This window comes from Chelonoidis abingdonii, chromosome 22 (assembly GCF_003597395.2).
Source record: "Chelonoidis abingdonii isolate Lonesome George chromosome 22, CheloAbing_2.0, whole genome shotgun sequence".
Classification (NCBI taxonomy): Eukaryota; Metazoa; Chordata; order Testudines; family Testudinidae; genus Chelonoidis; species Chelonoidis abingdonii.
The window spans coordinates 7,471,932-7,478,937 of NC_133790.1; positions in this window are offsets into that span (position 1 = coordinate 7,471,932).

Below are 7,006 nucleotides of genomic sequence, written 5' to 3' on the forward strand. Positions count from 1 at the left end.
ACCGGGGGGTGTGTGTGTGTGTGTGCGCGCGTGCACTTTACTCACTCTGATTTATGTATCGATGAATGAGGACAACTGCTAGCTTAAGGCTCAATTCACCTATCATTGGATCCATCCTTAGAAGAAAACTTTTTAATGCTTATATAGTTTGTGTTGGGAGGCAGTCTGAGTCCAGAGGACAGAGATTCAGGACATTCTGAGTCCTATTCTTGGCCTGTCAGGGTAAGTTGTTTCACGTCACTGTGCCTCAGTGGGATACTTTTTGCTCCTGTAAAGCACTTTAAGATCTACAGATGAAGAGTGCTAGATTAAGCGGTAGTTATTGTTAACTGGTGCAAACAAGATGAAAACGAAATCTACCGACTTCAGTGGAGTTACTGTGATTTATTTGGTATAGATGAGATTTTTAAAGGCGGTTGAATAAGTGTAGCTTAGTATTGCATCACACCTTTTAGTTTACATCACGCTGTGAATGTTGGCAGATAACTCAGCATTTCAACTCTTAAAACAGTAGTTGCATTTCAGACCTCGGTGAAAAGCAACTCGGTTTTACACAGGAAGCTTTATAAGGACACCATTTTAAATAAAGTCAGTGTTTTGGCCATGGAGGCCCTTCCTCTTACATTATTCAACCCCTCTAATGGGAAAGCACTTGAACTTCAATCCATAATCTTGTGAAATAGTCTGGAACACCTCCTAACACTTACATTACAATTGTAGGTCTGTCCAGGTTCTATAATGATAAAATTTCTTGTCAAAATAATACAGCTCTATCATATAGTTAATATTGATTTGACTGATATTGAAGTGTAGAATCTTGAAGTGATGCCTTTGAAGGTGTCTGAAAACAAAACAAGGTGTGAGGCGATGCTGTTTTCACTCTGGTCTATACTACGCGTTTAAATCGATGTAAAGACCGTTAAATCGATTTAACGCTGTACCCGTCCACACTACAACGTCCTTTATATCGATATAAAGGGCTCTTTAAATCGATTTCTGTACTCCTCCCTGACAAGAGGAGTAGCGCTAAAATCGATATTGCTACTTCGGAATAGTGTTAGTGTGGACGGAAATCGATGTTATTGGCCTTCGGGAGGTATCCCACAGTGCACCACTGACCGCTCTGGACAGCATTCAGAACTCTGAGGCGCTGCCAGGTAACAGGAAAAGCCCCGCGAACTTTTGAATTCAATTTCCTGTTCGGCCAGCGTGGAGCTCTGATCAGCACAGGTGACCACGCAGAGCTCATCAGCACAGGTAACAGTGCAGTCTCCTGAGAATCGAAAAAGAGCACCACCTGGACCGCACAAGAGGTACTGTGATCTGATCTATATGGGAAAGGATTCAGTGCTAACAGAACACCGTTCGAAAAGACGAAATGAAAAATTAAAATTTTAAAGATAAGTCTATGACGGAAAAGGCCACAGCAGGGACTCAGTGCAGTGCAGAGTAAAAGTTAAGGACTCAGACAGGCATACCAGAAAACCAGAGAAGCAAGGTCTTGGCAGGGCCGAAAACATGCCACTTCTATGCTGACTGCATGCATTTAGGGGGCTGCGCAACCAGTACCCACCCCTGGCCATGGATTCAGAGGTCGGGGTTGTAATATCAACCGTGGCTGAGGATCTGCGGAGGGGAGAGAGGAGGAAGAGCTTGCTGAGGCCACAGCACTCCGTTAGCCCCAACAGCCAGAGACTTTTTGTGACCGCAGAATACCGTCCCAGCCCTTCAAGCACAAGCCCAGACGGTGAGCCATGGAAGCGATCTCTGGTGAGTGTACCTTTGTAAAATATTTGGAGTATCTCAAAAAGCTTTGCAGAACATTCCTGGCAAGGCAGCCTATTTGGTCCCCATTGTATGACACTTTCCACGCCATGCATGTGCAAGTAATTCGGAATCATAGCTTCACAAAGCACGCCGCGTATGCCCAGGTGATAGCTGCATTCCAGAAACAATACGTTCTGCATCCTGCGGTGGTATCTCAGGAGAGTTATATCATTCATTGAAACCTGGTGAAATTCAGGACTTCAATTAGGGGGCAGACATACGATTTCCTACTGGGCAGCCGCTTAATCCTCCTTGCTCATATACGGGGGAGGAGGGGAATGATAGCGCTGAGTTTCTCAGGGTTGGCGAGCAGGAATTTCCAGGTACCAGCCACGATCATTACCAGTGATTTACATGATAGCAGCCATGCGGTGGGGAGGGGGAAAGAGGGGGGTTTGGGTTTTGCTTGTTTCTAACAGGAACAGGCATCATAGTCACTGTGTTATCAACGCTGGAGAAGTCAAACATAAAAGCCTTACCATGGCGCATGGAAGCTTAATTTGGATGCCTGGACCTGCGTCTGTGATTGGAATCGCCCAGGCCACTCATATTAAACGATGCAAATGCGACCTTTGTAGTGAAATCACATGTGCTATTAAGGTGGATAGTGTTATTCACTGTGAAGAGTACAAGCGTTCTGTAATTACATGATCTCCCTGTTCCCTCCCCCATGCAGCTGCACAGTTGTCTGGCCTCCCTACGCCATCCCGAAGGCTAGCTCAGATAAGGCGGAGGAGGGAGAACACGAGATGAATGTTCTCAGAAAATCATGGAAGTAACACGCAATGACAAGCCATCAGATATGAAGTGGAACGGATGTTACTAGCAAAGTACAGGAAAGTATGCAGTGAACAGGAGGATAGGAGAGACGGCTCGAGATGAGAGGTGTAGTGCAGGAAGATCAGCAGTGGGGGATGCTACGCTGGCAGTGCTGCGTGCTCAAACTGATATCCCTCCAACGCATGTGGATCTTCAGAGGAAAGCAGCGGGCTTACAGAGTGCAGCTGCAGCCCATGTTCAAGCCACCCAAGCTCTCCCGTTCCATATCTCCCTCACCCTGAACGTGTAAGAACACGTGGGGAAAGGCCTTCTGCACCCGCCCACCTCCAACCCCCCCATGGACAGTCCAACGAAAAGGCTGTCTTACGTTGAATGAGTTTAATGGCCTTTCCTTCCCTCTTGCCCCTCCCAAAGCACGCTGCAGGGATAAAGAGAATACATCCAAGGGGGAGGGTGGTTGCTTACAGGGAATGACTTGTTAAAGAAAGAATACAGTGATTTTTAAACGATACTGACTTATATTCCCTTCAGCAAGCTGTAAGTAAAGGGAGGGTGGCGTGCTTACGGGAATGATCAATCAAGGGGGGAGGTATTCAAGGGGAAACAACACAACAGTTACACCGCTACCCTGGCCTGTGCTTAAACTCGTTTTCCAAGGCTTCTCTATTGCACCGCCTCCGTGTTGCTTCTTCTAATCGACTGGTCTCTGGCTGCTCGTACTCAGCGCCCAGGTGATTTGGCCTCATCGCCTCCCGGACTTCTTCCAGCACACCATAAATGTTCCCCTTTACTCTCACAGAGATTGTGGAGCACACAGCAAACAGCAATAACAAGCGGGACTTGATTGGCTGAGGTCTAACGGAGTAAGTAATGTTCGCCAGCCGCCCTTTTACGGCCAAAGCAATTTCTACCACCATCTGCATCTTCTCAGCCTGTAGTTGACACAGCTCGTGACCACTTGTCCCAGGCTGCCTGTGTATGGCTTCATGAACCATGGCATCAAGGGATAGGCTGGGTCCACCCAGATAACGACAGCATTCAACATCCAACGGTTATTCTTTGGTCTTGGGAAGAATTCCCTTGCTGCAGCCGTAACAGAGATGCTTCTGAGACGCGAGCATGCCAGAACCCTTCCTGCCATCGCCATTGGATGTGGTGAAACGTCCTTGTGATCCATAGTTGCTTGGCAGCACCATGAAAAGTACCTTGCGGTTACACTGGGCCTGGCGCTCGGCCTTAAGATAGGGAATCCATTGCCAGCAAGCATCCACTGGCCTGCACATGCCAAGATGTCCAATCCATCGTGCAGTATCTGATGCTTTGGCTATTGCATCAACAGCAGCCCCCACAAGTAGATTTGCCCACCCAATTGATCTCGATCTGACCGGTAGCTGTTCTGGCGTTGCAGCTGTCCAGAGGGCTATTGCCACTAGCTTCTCCACTGTTGGGGCTGCTCTCATCTTAGTATATGGCGTTCAGGCAGGGGAAAGCATGTCACAAAGTCAAAGAAAGTGCTCTTACGCATGCGAAAGTTTTGCAGCCACATAGGGAATCGTCCCACACCTGCAAAACTAATGCGGTCCTCACCAGTCGGTGCTTGTTTCCTGCGCCCAAATCGGCGTTTCAATGGGTAGAACCTGCCATGTACCAGCAGTAGCTCCAAAAACGCAGGGGCCGCGGTTAGGGAGAATTCAGTGTCCATATGTCATCGCTCGTCGCGCGTGCTGCCGTAGCTGCCACCTCCTCTCCTCCTGCCTTTGCAGTTCATGGTTCAGCATAGACAGCACGAGAGTGCGTGAAGGTGTTGACACGTTCACAATAGCGTTACTGATCTCAGCGGGTCCTGCTTGCTGTGCTATGGCGTTTGCTCAGTTCACCCAGGGGAAAAAGGCACGAAATGGTTGTCTGACTGCTTTCAAAAAGGGAAAAGGGAGGGGTGAGGCTGTACCCAGAACCACCCGCGACAATGATTTCTGCCCCATCAGGCACTGGGCTGTCAACCCAGAATTCCAAGGGGCGGGGGAGGCTGAGGGAACTATGGGATAGCTACGGAACGTCTACCCACAGTGCACCGCTCCAGAAATCGACGCTAGCCTTGGACCATGGACGCACACCATCGAATTAACGTGCCTAGTGTGGACGCGCACACTCGACTTTATAATATCAGTTTTAAGAAACCGATTTTAGCTAATTCGATATTATCCCATAATGTAGACGTGGCCTGAAGCTCGCCTGTCTTTCTCACTTTGTGAGATGGTCCAGTTAATCTGATCCCTACAGTTTGAAAACAGTTACTGTGGTGTTTGGCAAGAAAGAAGTCCTCATTAGAATTAATAAAGCAGGGGGTACAAAGGTTGGTACTAGATTTGGGATTGACATGCAGATATGGGCAAAGAGAGAAATTAAGTTTATAAACTACTACTTTTTTTTCATAATTTAAAGAGAGGATGGTTGCTTTAACATTCCTGCTGAATTTTATAGCTCCTTTTATCCAATCTTGAAGTGCTTTGCAATCATTTTAATCACGTTTTTCTCAGAACATCTTTTAAGAGAGGTAAGCAAGATATTGGTAGGGCCAAAACTTGACACACTCTGTTTGCAAAGTACACCTCTACTCCGATATAACGCGATCCAATATAATGTGAATTCAGATATAATGCGGTAAAGCAGCGCTCCGGCGAATCAAAGCACATTCGATTATAACATAGTTTCACCTATAATGTGGTAAGATATTTTTTGGCTCCCAAGGACAGCGTTGTATCGAGGTAGAGGTGTAGGTGTAACCTTGGATGGGAGCAGGAGTGCGATGGGGTGTTTAAAACCTATTTCGGTAATGTGCAGGATGATAATGCATTTGTCCCTCATATTTTCTGTGTTTATATTTTGTGATGTGCAGTATGGTGTAGATGTTTTGAAGTACATTGCGATCTGTCTCTTTTCATATGGAGAGTGCCAGCTGCTGCTGCCAAACACTGAGAGGCTGTCCCATAATGTAATGTCTGTGAGCGTGTGTACATTTTGCTGAAGATTTCACTGTTACACTTCCAAGACCAGTTTTACAATGTGTAGGGCTTCCTACTGTACTTGTGGGGAAGGGGGGCTGTGTGGAAATCTGGATGTGAACTATCTGCAGTTGTCTTGCTGCTGCACGCGGGAGTGAGGTTGACTCATGAGCTGTAGAATCTGCAGTTAGGGAATAGAGGCTGAAAACGGCCACTACTTTACTTGCTACTACTGGGGTCACACCAGCAATTGCTGCACCTCTCCTCCCCTCTCTCTGACACACCTACTCACGCAAAGTTTTAAAGAAAACTCCTTAAACATAGTTTTTGCTTTGTTGACTGCAAACAGGAATTCTGTCACAGCTTGATGGGTCATTGTGGCCAGACCTAAGTAGTGTTCAGAAACAGTGCTATACCCTGGCTCTGTATGAGCTTCATTGTTTAAACATGGCTTGGTCTTGTCTGTGTTGGCTGCCTCTTCTTGTTAGAACCTAGTTTGGCCAAAACATAAGTACAGGGTGAAATCTTGGCCTTACTGAGGTGAGTGGCAAAACCCCCATGCACTTCAATGGGCCAGGATTTCACCCATCATTTTTAAACTGATTAGCCTGTGCATACAGAATCATGGATAAACTTTATCTGCTTGCATGGGATGGACTTGCACTCCTTTTAAAGGGGACATTACATTGGCACTTAGGCCAGGGCGGTGAGCTGAGAATTCCAGAGATTTGGGTTCTGGTCTCTGTTCTGCCTCTGATTTACTGTGTGCCTTTGGGGGAAGTTACTTCTTCTCTGTCTGTTTCCTCATCATCAAAATTAAGATCATTACATTTTCCTTTGTAAAGAGCTGTGTGGGCTCCCTGGATGAAAAGCTGGACTAATTGCTAAGTATCATTTTGACTGATAAACTGATCAAACTGGTTGAACAAAATTTATTCTTAACTTCTTCCCTGGTCTTTTGGCTTTCTAAAATGGTATCATAAGGAGGAGGGAGAAAACTTGTTCACTCTAGCCTCTAAGGATAGAACAAGAAGCAATGGGCTTAAACTGCAGCCAGAAGGGTTTAGGTTGGACATTAGGAAAAAGTTCCTAACAGGGTGGATAACCCCTGGAATAAACTGCCTAGGGAGGCTGCGGAATCCATCTCTGGAGATATTTAAGAGCAGGTTAGATAAATGTCTCAGGGATGGTCTAGACAGTATTTGGTCCTGCCATGAGGGCAGGGGACTGGACTCTATGACCTCTTTAGGTCCCTTCCAGTACTGGACTCTATGAATCTGTAAGTTGTTCCCCTGAAATGGCTTTTCTAAATGGTGAGCGACTGGGGATCTGCAAGGAAACCTAGAGAGACAGGCCGTTCTGCACACTCAAGCACGCAAGGAGAGACTAGAGAGCGC